The 14,776-nt window shown below is 34.0% G+C and overlaps 1 long non-coding RNA gene across 3 annotated transcripts in view; it reads left to right on the top strand.

Annotated features, from left to right (window-relative positions):
* LOC149409451 (uncharacterized) overlaps positions 1-14,209 on the top strand; it is a 50,564-nt gene extending 36,355 nt beyond the window's left edge. For 2 of the 3 annotated variants that reach the window (XR_016305196.1, XR_016305195.1), the window contains 2 exons: positions 293-375; positions 7,566-9,474. This is a non-coding gene — a long non-coding RNA (uncharacterized LOC149409451). Of the gene's footprint in view, positions 1-292; positions 376-7,565; positions 9,475-14,079 lie in introns of those variants that run through there. The other variant, XR_016305197.1, reaches the window with a different exon arrangement.
* The last annotated feature ends 567 nt before the right edge of the window (positions 14,210-14,776 follow it).

Raw genomic sequence — 14,776 nt, 5'->3', positions numbered from 1 at the left:
TTAACATTTAATTTAACCACCCTCAGTGGGCCGCGGTAAAATTTTCAGATGTTGACCGGTCGGCGGTGACAAAAAGGTTGGAGACCAGTGGTTTACACCATTAGTATCCAAAGTTTAATAAAAGGCAATATTATAGCATCTGCCTGGCTTTTGAGCCGGCATTTAAGTTAACACCGAATAACTATGTCAATGAAAGAATAGTTGGGAAGATTTTCCAAAAGTATCTCAGCCACACATTGTTATAATTAGTAAAATATGTATGCATTAAAATAGGATGTCTGTGTAATTTCAGATGTTTTGTGACAACAGCATCTCTTGTGCAACTGAGCGTGCTTGAGTATCGAAAAGAGTGGGTCTTCCAGGTGAAAAATCCAGGTACATTTTAATTCATTTGAAGAGTTGTCAGTTGTATGAATATGTAGGCGTATCATTATGTTATATCGACATGGTCCATGTAAAGTAATTTAAAATAATCGCTTTACTTAAAGTAGCAGATTTATAGAAAGACTATTTTGCATTTGTTGTGTCAATATATTTATGTATATTGAGAATTCAGAATAATTGCGCAGCGATTGAATGAAATATGACTTCTCTAAATTGATTTTTTTTTTTTTGAGAAACAGTATCCAACGACATATTTTATGATTGTATTTTTATTTGAAAAAATAAAGTAAAAATGTAGGTTATATTTTGTTCTGCAGTTCCTCAATATATGATTGCTTAGCGTTTCACTTCACTCCTGTACTCACTTTTAGTTCACTATAGTTTTTTTTTTGCTCCCTTGGTTAAAATACACTGTAATTTAATACTAGCTTTAACGCTAAGGAATCGACAAAAACCTGAGACCCTGCGCAGAAAAGTCCCACAATGGCTGTGCTGCAAACCGTTGTAAACTTTGATTTTCTGTGCAGGGTCTTGTGTTTTTGTCGAATCTTTACCGTTACCGAGCTAGTAAACCGTTATGAGCTAAGTTTAACAGTTTTTTACAGTCTAGATCAGGGGTCTCCAAACTACGGCTCGCGGGCCGTGTCCGGCCCGCCGGTGTCATCCATCCGGCCCGCGACATCTTATGACCATTTTCATCAATCAGGCCCGCGACAACTAATGGCTAAGACCTTACTCAGAAGGGGCAAATTCACCGCGAATTTTTTCGTGCGAATATATATGCTCATTGACGAGGTACTGGGCACCAATACATTGCGTCCACAAGTATAACGCGAAAAATACGGGCGCAAATCGTGTGTAGTTCGCCAGACTTACTTCCAGTTTACGCGGGAACTGCAGAGCGAGTACACGTATCAAGGGAAATGGAGCGGCAAAATTGTGACAAGGAATGGTTCCAAATGCTCGCGCGTTTCACGCTCCTTCTGGATGCAATATACGCGCAAAACGATACGTGGCAAAATCGCCCCCTGGTCTTATTGTTTAAATTGTGATTGTGATAAGGTGGATAAAAAACTCAGAATGATAGTATCTTGGTTTTATTTACATGCTAGGCAAAGCTTAGTGATAAGTATAATACGCAGAATACGCTTGTTCACTCCTTGCTTATCTGCGGAATTTTAGGTTGGGGAGGTTCTTACAAAAACAATCTAAACTTAGTAAAAGTTTCACAAAGAACCATAGTTAAAGTAATCCTTAAAAAAATCTAACTTCTCAACAGAATCACTATTTAAATTATTTCCAGTACTAAATGTCGATGACATATTTAAGCAAGCTTCTATTATTAAAATTTGTAAAGAAAAAAATAATAAAGAATATGAAGAATTTTACACACTAATGAGAAATGGAAATCAATTTATTACACCAAATTTTAAAACAACACAAATGCACAACCGTTATATTTACCAAGCTATAAAAAACTATAATAACCTTTCTTCTGAATTGCGCTGTATTTTCAACCAATCAGAACAAATAAATAAAATCAAACAATTTTTCAAAAAAAAAAAATATTAAAAAATAAATATTTTATATAAAATATATTATAAAATGTAACCTAAGTAAGAATCGTGGCTCCCTTATCAGGCACAAGAGCTCCTCTTTAGCTCGTCAAAATGTAACCTGTAATGTTTTATATTAAATTTAAAAAAAAGAAGACTCACTAAAGCATATTAACTAACAAATAAGTGTAATGAATCTTACTTACTTTATAAACATATAAAATACTAATGGGATTTATGTAATTATGATTTTCCACTGACGATAATTTGTAGTTGTGGATCAATTTTAGTGGTAGCAATTATTAAAAGAGCTTTAAGATGCTCATCGGTTAACTTAGATCTGTAAACATTCTTTGTGTACTTCATTTTGGAGAATGTTTTCTTACACAAGTAAGTAGTACCAAAAACAGAAAATAGCCAATGAGCTAATTTATGCAAATTATCAAATTGTGCCAGCGAAAGACTCTTGTAAAATTCCAACAAAGATGAGTTTTGAAATTTGTTCTTAATTATATCACTGCATTGTAAATCAATAATTTCCATTTGAAGTTCCGTGGTCAAGGTTTCGATGTCGATATCAAGAGGATTTTGAAAAATCTTGATTTGATTCGCAATGATATCAAGGTCTGAGAAACGAGTATCAAAATTTATCTTCAAAGCACTCAAAGCTCCGATTGCAAAATTGACGGAAAACTCAGTCTCAGTTGTATGGCTAAATATTTCACATGTTTTAAATTGCGTGAAACATTTTTTATTTAATTGTGATTGAAACAGCATTATTTTCTGCCGGAACGATTTGACATTAGTATATAAATCAGGGAGAAGCTGATTTTCTCCTTGCAATCTCAAATTCAGTTCGTTCATATGTTTTGTCAAATCGACATAGAATGCTTACTTCCACAGCCATTCGCTATTTTGCAATTCGGTAAGAGGGCGATGTTTTTCATTCAAAAAAATTTCGATCACTGATTGAAGTTCAAAGAAGCGCTGAAGGACTTGTCCGCAACTTAGCTAGCGTACGGCAGTATGATATGGCAAATCATTTTCTCCGATCTCTTTAATAAATTCAAGGAATTCTCGGTGATTCAGCCCAGTGGATCTGATGAAATTAACAATTGATATGACTGGTTTAAAAACTTCGGGCATATCCAAACATTTTCCGCATAGAGACTGTTGATGAATGACACAATGTAAGACTAATGGTTTTGAACCACCATCATTTTCTACAACCTTTGACACAAGAGCCACTACTCCTTTATTTTAACCACACATGTTTTTTCCTCCGTCAGTTGTGATAGATTTCAAGTTTTTCCATCGAAGATTCTTTTTAATAATGGTATTTTCAACACCCTTAAAAATATCTTCACCATAGTTGTGCCGTAAATACTATCAATATCAAGAAGTTTTTCATACACTTCATAGCTTTTATCTACTCCTCAAATAAAAATCAACACATGAGCAGTATCTGACACATCCGTTGATTCATCCAAGGCCAGAGAATACCACTCAAGATGTCCATTTTTGTCAGACAGTTGAGATGATATATTTTCTGCGATGTCTTCTACCCTCCGCGCTACAGTATTTGCTGACAAACTGAGAGTTTTATATAAATTTACCTTTTCAGGGCACATTTCTTCGGCTACTGCAATCACACATTCTTTGATCATTTCTCCATCGGTGAAAGGTTTTCCACGTTTTGCGATTTCAAGAGCCACACAAAAACTGGCACGAGTTACAGCCTCTTGTTCATTATTGAGTTTCGTAAACGAAGATTGCTGCGATTTTAATCCACGCTTCAAAGCTTAAAATTTTTCTGTCGGAGGGAAAGGAAAGGAAAGGAGTTACGCACTACCTTATTTCATAACAGACAGGTCCGCTTCATTCGGTTTCCCCAGGTGGACTGACTCGCGGTCGCCGGTCTCGCCGCTAGCGATGGATATAGGGTACTACCACTAATTATTTCTACTGTAACTACAAGATGTCGCAAGCGTCGCAGTAGTGACAATACAATACAACACAATTTAGTAATTGAACACTAGCGTAAGCGCAGTGTTGCCAACTTAACGGATTTCACGTCATATCTGGGGGATTGGAGGGAGATTGGAGTGAAATGATTAATGAAGAAATATGATCCCTGGAAATTTTATTCTCCACTTTTTACTTTTACTCCCCCCCCCCGTGGACGAAAATATGGGTGTCTAGAAATTAAAACAGTTTTGGCCCTCCGAACTCACTGGAGTAGTCAATGTGGCCCTCCGGCTGAAAAGTTTGGAGACCCCTGGTCTAGATTACCATGAGCAATTATTTATTTAATTCTTGCTGCTAATTATAAAGATATAACTTGTTTTTATTTACAGGAGTGAAGACAATTTATTGACGGAAAAAAATTCTATGTAATTCTAAGCGCCTTGTAAAACTTAACATTATACCTAGCGTCACCAAATACATTTTCAAAATAATTATTTTATTCTCATTTTTATTTTGGTACTGTTTTTCTCACAAAAACTTTCTCAAACAGACAAGGAATTCAAGAATAATCTATATACTTCCACGGTTGATGTTCAGCTTAATGCCACAATGTCAATATGTACAGTGATAATACCACAACCATCAGCGGGACTCTGAAATCTACTTCTCTCCTTGGCTTAGTACTTGCAAATATAACTCTGCCGAATATCAGGCGAGAGATTGCAAGAAGGCTCTGCAAAATAGGGCAATACCTTAGCACAATGATGTTGTCTCGCACCCTGTCCCGCAAAACCCTACTTGATGGAAGGAGGGAGGCTCCTCCAGTTAGCTCGCGCTCCATAAGAAAGGTGGAAAATATTGAAATAAAACAACAATATTCCTAAAAATACATAAATTATAAGTAGGGATAGGTTTATTTGGAAAAAAATAATAAAATAATTTTGCAGCAACTTTCCTTCTAAGTTTTTCATTGGTGTGTGGCTCATAAACTTATCCGTGCAAGATTTTGAAGAAAGAAAGAAGTGAGTGCTCAAAAACTTTTTTGCTTAGATAATATTAGGTGATCAAGTTAATTTACCACCAAATAATATATTACATTTTTAAAACACATGGTTATAAAAAAAAATGAAAATGTTCCTTCATATTGAAGTCCAGTAAGTTGATAGTCAACAACAAGCTGAAGATTTATTATATCTTCAGCTATTAGATCATACATAAAGATAGTTGCCAATAAAAATGTGCGGTGAAAAAAATTAAGACAATGTTAGTAGTTCTTATTCGAAGTATGATACAGTTAAAAATGACCGAGGGGAATAGGGTCCCATTAGCTCAGTTGGTAGAGCACTGTCACGGAAAGACAAGGGTCCTGGGTTCGAGTCCCAGATGTGACCGTTTCCTTTTCTGATTTTTCTGTTTCAGATTTTCGTTTAGAAATCACTAATATTGTCTTCAATATTTAAAGCTAAAGATTGTTTGTGTAGTTACTATTATATAATATACGCTGAGTCCGGAAACTCGCAGTATAAGCGAGAAACTTTCCCACTTGTACTCGCAGTATAAGTGGGAAACAATAAACCGCCAAACAAAAAACTGGTGATATATTCCTTTCTTCGAGATGTGTGCGGAAGATGAGAACATGTGTGAGGACAATTTTTAACAAATGTGCAGCCGAACACGTGGATACCTTATAGGGAACATGGTTTAGGAGTAGAGGACATAAACCACATAAAAATGTTCTTAAGAATTCATATTTTCCTCGAAGGTGGCTTTCTTTTTCAGTAAAAATGATTTGGAAGGATTCAGTCTGTTTTGATTACTAAATAGGAACTATATTGTGTTGCGTGCATTTCCATGTACCGAATATGGGATTGTTGCAGTGAATTTTGTTGCGTGCGATTGTTTCCTGCAACTAAATTGCTTGTTTGCACCTGGACTAAGAAAATACCTAGTAGTACGTTGGTACCCAACATGCTATGAGGTGATAACAATTCTGAAGTGTATGCTGAAGCTAATTGGAGTGTTCTTCAGCGTTCTTATCAGAGGAGAAGTATAACTGAATTAACCACTCGAGCGATTGATTGTGTATATGTACATATACCATATTATTTAATTAATATAATTCCACAAAATATCATGTGACACAATTATATGACTGCGGTTTAAAGCCAATGAATTCACCTATATTTCGCCATTTATTCCATATTTTTAGGTTCCATAAATTTGGCACATTACGACAAGCGATCGCTCTAAACGTTTTTGCAAACTTGCCATAGTATGCCTAAATCGCTCGAGTGATTAAAACGTTTGGTGTGGAGACTGTGTGATTCAAGTAAATCTGCTATATCCCAGTCTATTTAATATCACTCTTGATAAATATGTCAGCATGGTCTGTTTCCTGAAAAAATAGAATGCACAATGTTGAAATGAATAATAAATTTAACAAAAAACACAGAACCACATTAGAACAAAACACAGCAACGGATTCAAAATACTGTCACACAAAAAATAATTCGACAATGCAAACTTCTATACACTTTTTCACGGTTTTATTTTCAGTACATATTGTTATTAGCAAAAAACCAAATTAACTTTTTGATGCCATTCTTTTATTTATTATCTTACATATTTAATTTCATTTATAAAAGTACTCATATTATGCTTTATGAAAATATGAAGTTGGAAGGTTTGCAGGTTCAATTCAAATTGTAAATTTTTATTTATATGGACGCAGCTTTAGTGATTTTGTTTGTTACGTTTGGTGAATCTTTAAAATGGCTCTATAGTTGTTAAAACAGCAGCCAAAAATATGGAATTTCGGAAGGTTTTCATTGTAAAAACATTCTTAAGACTCTTTCAAAACAGAGGTTTAAAGTTTATAAACCAAAGTTGTAAATTTAAATATAATGCCCATAAATTTACAATAGTTGTATTTGATTCTTCTGAAAGGCAGAGCGGCTATAGCGCAATCCCAGAGATTTTTAGGTCGATTTCCATCAAAGCATAGTGATACAATGGTGATATTAACAATGTCTGAAAAGTTTTACAATAATTTCTGTAAAAAAATCACAAGATATAAAATAATAATTAAAATATGTATATTCCATGACCGAGAATGATGATGATTATTGCACCACCAACTATTTTAACGACAAATGTGCAGGTAGTGAAAATAATAAGATTTATGTACTTTAGAATTTTAGAACTTTATATACACATAATGACGTATACGTGGCATCGTAAATAGAAAATATTATTTAATTGTTTTACCTACAAAATTGTCTTTTAAAAAATAACACAACGAATGGAAAACACACAAACAAATTTACAGACTTAATTTAAATACGAAAACCACAGTGGTCAAGTCAAAACAGGACCTGCTAGACTCGGTCAAATATTGTTAGATTATACATATTATGTAACTTGAGAAAGTTTGTCTGAATTTAGGAAATCGTCAATTGCGAAAAGCGTTTTAGAAATCATTTGATTTGGTAGCTAGTTTTAGGGTACCATGTCAAAACAAAGTGATTACATAAAATGGATACACCATAACAACTATGTATGTAGTTGCATTATAATATGTGTAATACCCCTGCGATCTATTTGCCCATGTTGTGTTTGTTTTATTGCTTCTTTGGTCATTTTATGTTTTGTCAACAGTGAGACTCCGGATTACTCGGTACTAATTATGGTGAGTATGAAGAGGTGATGCTGAGAGGTCCCAACATCGATCCAGGTCTGCAAGCATCGACTTCAGAGACTACTGGACCCGGCTTCCCACTTGACGAAACTCTTGCCATTGGCCACTGGCCATTACATTTTACTCTAAACATAGTGTCTGGAAAAAAGTGGTACAGGTGGAAAATTGTGGACAATTTGAATATACATATAACATTCTATTTAGTTATATTTTCAAAATGTGATTCACCAGTTTCCCGCTTGTACCACTAGTTTCCGGACACCATAGCATTACTGCTTGTGCGAATTTGTTATTTCATAAAACTTTGTCAGCATAATTACATTTGTCATTGTTATTCAATTTGAAAGTCAGGGTATCTATTCCCCAGTCTCGATCGCTCGCAATTTCCGCCGAAAGTACATACACTGGTAGAGTTTGTTATTCTTGAGCCTCACCGAAAGTACATACTACACGCCATACGTCAAAATTCATTCGACTTAAACGAGTGGGTCGAAGCAGTAGAGATCGGCAAAACTGTCAAAATCTCATTGCATCCTGGTGAATTGCCTTATACAAAAAAAAAAAAAAAAAATCGTTTCCCGCGTGCAGATTTGCCAGACATCAACTCTGCGTCTGCACCAACCAGCTCTATTAAAAGATTTTTCTGGCATTTCGATATGTATCCACCACCGCCATTCATTTCAGAGAAAGTGCAGTAGCAAATAAAAACGTTGACAGAACGACGCGGCAACGGTTTGTTTTTGACATTTCAAATTAACTCCATAGAAACCTCAAACACATCAGAAACATAGACAATATTCACAGGGTTGCCAACACAGTCATCTCTTCAACCGTGCGACACTCAAGAATGTATAAATAGAACTTATGACAAAAGTCGTAGAGATTTTCGTTCGTAGATGGCGCATAGCGAGTAATTCGTGGTAGAGACTCTGGAATAGACACCCAGGTCTTTCTTCAGAAATGATTTGTTTAAATATAGAAACCATTTTTAACAATCTGTTTACAAAATTTAAAAAAAATCAATCAAAATAATTTGATTGTTAGCTGAATGCTAACAATAATAAATTTTTAAATTATATTGTCGTGAAATTAATTTCTTTCCTACCCTGTTTGTCTGATTTCTTCTCATTTTGTTATGGAGTATTTTTATTGATTTGTATTGAAAATAAATATTTTGAGTGACACTGTTAGAAGTCCCTAGAAATGTATTTTGTATTTATGGTGAGAAGTAAATCTTTCCATTTACTTCACAATTTATTTATTAACTACATTTTTTGTTATTTTAAAATTTATTCAAGTATAGGTAGCTGTTTTCTAAGTGTGGATAATAAGAAGAATGTTAATATTTCTATTTTTGAAACTGACAATTCATGGTGGAATTCCATTATAATATATTATAATAAAACAAATATGAAACTTTTTTCCACACTAATTTTATTGACCGTAACCGGTTTCAGCTCGTTAAAAAGTCTAGGTTTTGTACTGAGAACATGCAAATTTTTCAAAAATACTAAGACATATCTGACTCTCTACAATTCACATGTTCGTCCTCACCTGGAGTACTGTTCACCGGTTTGGAACCCGCGCTATATTGTTTATGTTAACAGGTTAGAAAGAGTTCAGGAACGATTTCTCAAATTCCTCAATTTTAAATCATTTGACATATACAACTCTTACGACGAAATCGAGAAACATTTTCGAATCACGAAACTACTCAACAGGAGGATTGTCGCTGATCAGATGCTCTTGTATAAAATTATTAACTCTAAAGTTGACTGCCCGGAGTTGCTGAACAAAATAAATTTCCATGCGCCAATTCGATACAGCAGACAAAATACCCTTTTCTACATTGATAGATGCAATACCAATTCCAACCAAAATGAATTTATGCAAAGGACATGTAACTACTATAATAATAAATTTGCAAATATAGACACTCGTGCTGACATATTCACTGCTAGTTACTATCACTACAGAATTTCATTGTATCACATTCTAACTCATATTAACCACTGTTAAAATGATTGTACCTAATATTTTAATATTACCTGCGTGGCAACTTTTCCTCATCCCTCTCCTCCCCTTTCCCGTTCCAACCCAAGTCTATTTAAGTATAGTTAAAATCACTTTTATTTATTGCTGTTTATGGTAGGCATATTATAGGTTTATCGTTTGCAGGTTAGTTTTATGTTTCTATATATATCTGTGAACATTAATAATTGGTCTGTTTTTTGTTATTCTCTTATGTATATTATATTACTAAGACTGTTAATGTTCCTAAAATAAATAAATAAATAAATAAAGCCATTGCCAGACTGGTACAAATTATTCTTAGTCTACGGTTTATTTATTTATTTTATTGATACACGATTTAGAGAGTACGTGTGGTTTTTTGTGATATTTCACCCTCCATGCTAGGGATGACCCTGTGTTATGGCGGGTGAATTTTACAGTTTGCGGACAAAAAATCTATACATTACCATAATATAAAAAAGAAAAATGATGTATAGCTAGTTTGGGTTGCAAGAAGAGGATGGAGAAGTTAGAGAAATTATAAGAAGATGAAAAATTTGAGAAATTATTAATAAATAGATCACACTATTATAAGGGGGAGGGGAAGAGTTCCAAACCATTAATTGATCATGAAATATTACATTTTTGGCAAGGTCAAGAGAACCAAACACTTACTTGAATCAGAACATTTCAATAGTTGGAATGGAAGAGTATGTGTAAGACGATGTATGAATGTAGATATATACAGCCTTATTGATAAATGTAGTGTAAATTTTACACAATTGATAAACATCCGTGTATGTAAAATCCTTACTAATAAACTAAATTATACTGATATTTAACAGCCATAAAAAGTTATACACATTGTTTATACAGCGGAAGATTAGTTTATTTTTGTATTTTTCGTTGAATTTAGAAATATTTCCAAGCTTTTTTAAATATGCCATGTGTTATTTCTCTTTCAAAATGTCATAAAAACAAATACCATTTTAGAAACTAGATACAATTACCTTTGCTTTGTTGTTTTGTCATTGAAATGTAAATTAATGTTTAAAAATTGAAATATTTTAATTTTACATATGATAAAAGCTGAAAAAAAACCACATGTATTTTTACTTCAAACGTCGAAATACTTGACAGAATATAAAATTTACTTTACACATTATTTTTATTTACGGATTCCTAATCAAATAATGTGTTTTTTAAATTTCTTATTCAAAAATACATAAAAATATATAAGGATTTTTTTCAGCCTTTTCATTTGTGAAAATAAAACTGAAACTTCGCTTTTTGTCTCGTTTTGAAACAAAAAATGATACTAAATTTACTCAGAATTCCCAGAGAATAACCACTACTTCCTTTTCTACCCACACCTGTCTCTATATACTTGACAATTTAGTTTTTAGTACATTAATTGTCCTGATGAAGAGAACATCGTTCTCGAAACATGTTGACTTTATATAAAAAATAAAGATTATCGTGGTAAAAACAAAGTGTTTTAATTATTTTATTAATAAAATGGTGCCACAAAGTGAAATTGCAAAATTTGAAGAAAAAAATTATATTTTGGATTCATTGTTTGCAAATAAAAGCATTGATATCTTGGGTTCATATTTTCCTAAACATGCATAATGCATTTATGTTATTAAAAACATATCACTTTCATGGAATCCTCATTATATTAACAGTTGATTAATAAGTAATATATAAGAAATAACCTCACTTTTTCAAGGCGGGAATCTCATGCACCAGTCTACCAAAATGCGACATTGCAAGTTTTTTTCCAGCACAGTTAAAGACATTTTTGATTACATAGTAAGAATTAAACACAGTGCAAGCATAGTCTTTATTCAACGTGCAACTAAAACACCGTTTAACGGTTGGGAAGTGTTTTTTTTTATTAGTAAGGCTGATAAGTAATTGATTGTGTTATGAAGATAAGATTTTTGAGGATAATAATAACATTGTGGAATTTTCAGATTTCCCGAATGATGTGAATATGTTTTGTAACAATTTGATTTGTTCAGAGTATTTTTTTTCAGTTGTTTTGTTTTATTTGTATATAAATAGTTCAAGAAGTGTTACATTTATATAAGCGATTTATATAATATTATTTATGCTAAAAATTGCTTAGCAAGGTTAACCAAGAATATCAGATAACCTGAACGGTTCAGTCAATCAATTATTTTTGAAATAATTATAAACATATATTATAGTCTTGTCCAATGAAGTTAAGCAATTGTCGCTGTATTTATTTTTAACATTTATGTAATGATAATAATGTAATACAGGGTGCAGAAAAACAGACAGTGCAAAAACAGACCGTGCAGTTCTTCAAAAGTGTGAGCCCGATGTTTAAATACTTTTCCTTCAGATAAGCGCTACAGAAAGATGTCGCAAATGCTCAAATCAGGTGAGCCCGCAAGATTGAAACAATGAAAGAATGGTCATTTTCCGGTGTTGTCCAAACCATTGTAATGACTGAAAACGGCACAACCCTCTCAACACAGTGACATTCCTCCCGGGTACCTACCCCACCACATGGGACATACCGGACCGTCAAAACCGGACTGTTTGTTTTTCTGCATTCTGTATAAACATACATTTTTGCGCCCCTTTGGTGATTTTGCATAAAAACTGAGCTATACATATTTTCCAATTATTATTATTATTGTTATCATAGAATGTTACTTTTTGCTTGTTGGATATTTTACTAGATAATATTGTTCTAAAAGCGAATAAATTATGTCACAGATACCTTTAAATTGTACACAATTTATAAAATAAAATATAGTCCTATCACCTAGTGAGACTAATACCTACTTAGTGCAAAATGTTTGCTAGAAAAACAAGCGCCGTAAACTTGTATTTTTTTTCTTAACACATATCATTTACAAGGTACAAAATAATTTCTAAATATTTAATTCTAATTTTGATTGGCATATTTAATTATGCCATTGCGTAAAATAAAACCAAATTCTTAAATAAATAATGGAAAACTGTAAAGCATTTTTATCACCTTATTTCAGATCTATTATTTTCCACCTTTCAGTTCTCCGTTCGGTGCGAACTTGGGAAGAGCAAAAAGGAAATGTGTTTAAATTCATAAAATCATTCTTTATGCTGTAATTATACATACAACATTTTTTTTTAAATCTTGAAAGATTTTTGCCATGTAATCAATGTTTAATAGAAAATTTGCAAAAGTGACAATGACCATATTGGAAACAATATTGGTGGTAGTGGAAAACAAGTTTTTTTTCTAACAGACTTTTCAGGTTTCCAAGAATTATTTTTGAATTAATGTACTGTGACGAATCAAATTTTGTCACAAATAAATATGAACGTTAAACTGAGTATGTCCCGCAGTGTGCGCCCAAATACAAAGAAAGTGTTGACAGACGGGGGTTGTAAAGAAAGAAGTGAGAAGTGCGGGGTAGGGCGACAGGTCCTACGAGCTCAAGAAAGAAATACAGTCAAGATCGAGGCGGGAGAGAGAGGAGATCGAGACAGGAGTGGTGGTGAAGTACGCGCTCCCCGCCCAGCGGTGTGATGCTGGGCGGCGGATGAAGAAGTTACACGGGGGTTGTAAAGAAAGAAGTGAGAAGTGCGGGGTAGGGCGATAGGTCCTACGAGCTCAAGAAAGAAGACAGTCAAGATCGAGAGGGGAGAGAGAGGAGACCGAGACAGGAGTGGTGGTGAAGTACGCGCTCCCCGCCCAGCGGTGTGATGCTGGGCGGCGGATGAAGAAGTTACAGTCGAGTCAGAGAAAGTGGTTTTCAAGTGTTATCCTCCGCCCGGCGACGTAATGTTGGGCGGGAGACGAAGAAAGTGCGGAGATCAGACGCGGCCGGGAGGGCCTGAGCTGCAGAACGGCAGAGGCTGCCACCTAGGACTTCGGCCTTACCAAGGCCATCGAACAGAATCAACTCAGTGACAACAGTGTAGCTACAGTGAACAATGACAATGCGAATAGTGAAGAAGTGATCCGAACCATATGACAACTAGTTAAGTTATAGATGTAAGTAGATCTAAGTATAATTTTGATTAAGTATTAACACTTGACAAACCCTATTAAAATCGAGACTTATAATTATTAGATGTTCTTAATTAAATTCACCTCCCTAGTCCCCACCCAAGCGACACGAATTGGCGAGAAGGCAGAACATACGAATTGGTAAGTATAAGAACAGCAATATATTTAAGTATGATTCTGAGCTAGATGCCGGAGGAGATGATAACATGACTATTGTTACAGTACCTGTTGCGAGACCTACAATTCAAGTAATTATTTCAAAATGTGTGTTAAAAAAAATATATTTTTTTGTAATTATGTAAATCATCGATTGCTTTCATAAAAATATATTATTTTCTTTTAATATCCTATATTTGTTTTATCCCATGTCCTTTAAAACTTTGATATCCCTTTTGAATGACCTTAAATTACATTGATTGTTACAGTCATGGAGACACCTTACAAGACAGAAAACTAACTCATGATTGGTGAGTTAACTAGTCATGATAGTAAGCATTGAAATCATTGATATAGAATACCTAGATTGGCCCCTCCACGCCATCAATATCCCGGCCACTTGCATAATTCCCAACAGTGATTGATATCTGTCGGCATATCTAGGGATTCTCTATTGAAAACATAAAAATTATGCTATTATACAGGGACATACTTAACGTACTTTAACCTTTCCTCATCTGTGGTGTGTATTTACTACACATTGCTTCTAATAACTTTAATAACTCTATAAATATAATGAATTCTGGGTTCAGATTTAAGGTATTCCTCCGTTATACATAAATGTATTAAATTTTATTAAAATTGCACTGAATTAAAAAATAATATTTTAGATAGTTTTCAAATTTAATTAAAAATCAGAGATTTTTGTTAAAAATCGGAAACAAATACACCAATACAATCAACCGTGTGATACTAATACGCGAAGAGTGTGCGAGGAAATGACACGCTATTGATGTCCCGCTTTAATTTGCTATGCGGGAACATGAGACATCCACACGTCTGCAGTTGTATTTTGATTTAGACCATCGATACCTGCCGACCGCACAGCTGCGTTTGTGCCAGCCGCCAGCCACTAGCCAGTCGGCCGCAAACCGTCGTTAGATGTGGACTCCTCGCAAGTTTCTT

This window comes from Hesperophylax consimilis, chromosome 31, assembly GCF_061612785.1.
Source record: "Hesperophylax consimilis isolate HC1 chromosome 31, BYU_Hcon_1.0, whole genome shotgun sequence".
NCBI classification, from domain to species: domain Eukaryota; kingdom Metazoa; phylum Arthropoda; class Insecta; order Trichoptera; family Limnephilidae; genus Hesperophylax; species Hesperophylax consimilis.
Note: the sequence above shows the minus strand (reverse complement) of the source record. Positions and strands in the feature narration are given on the sequence as shown.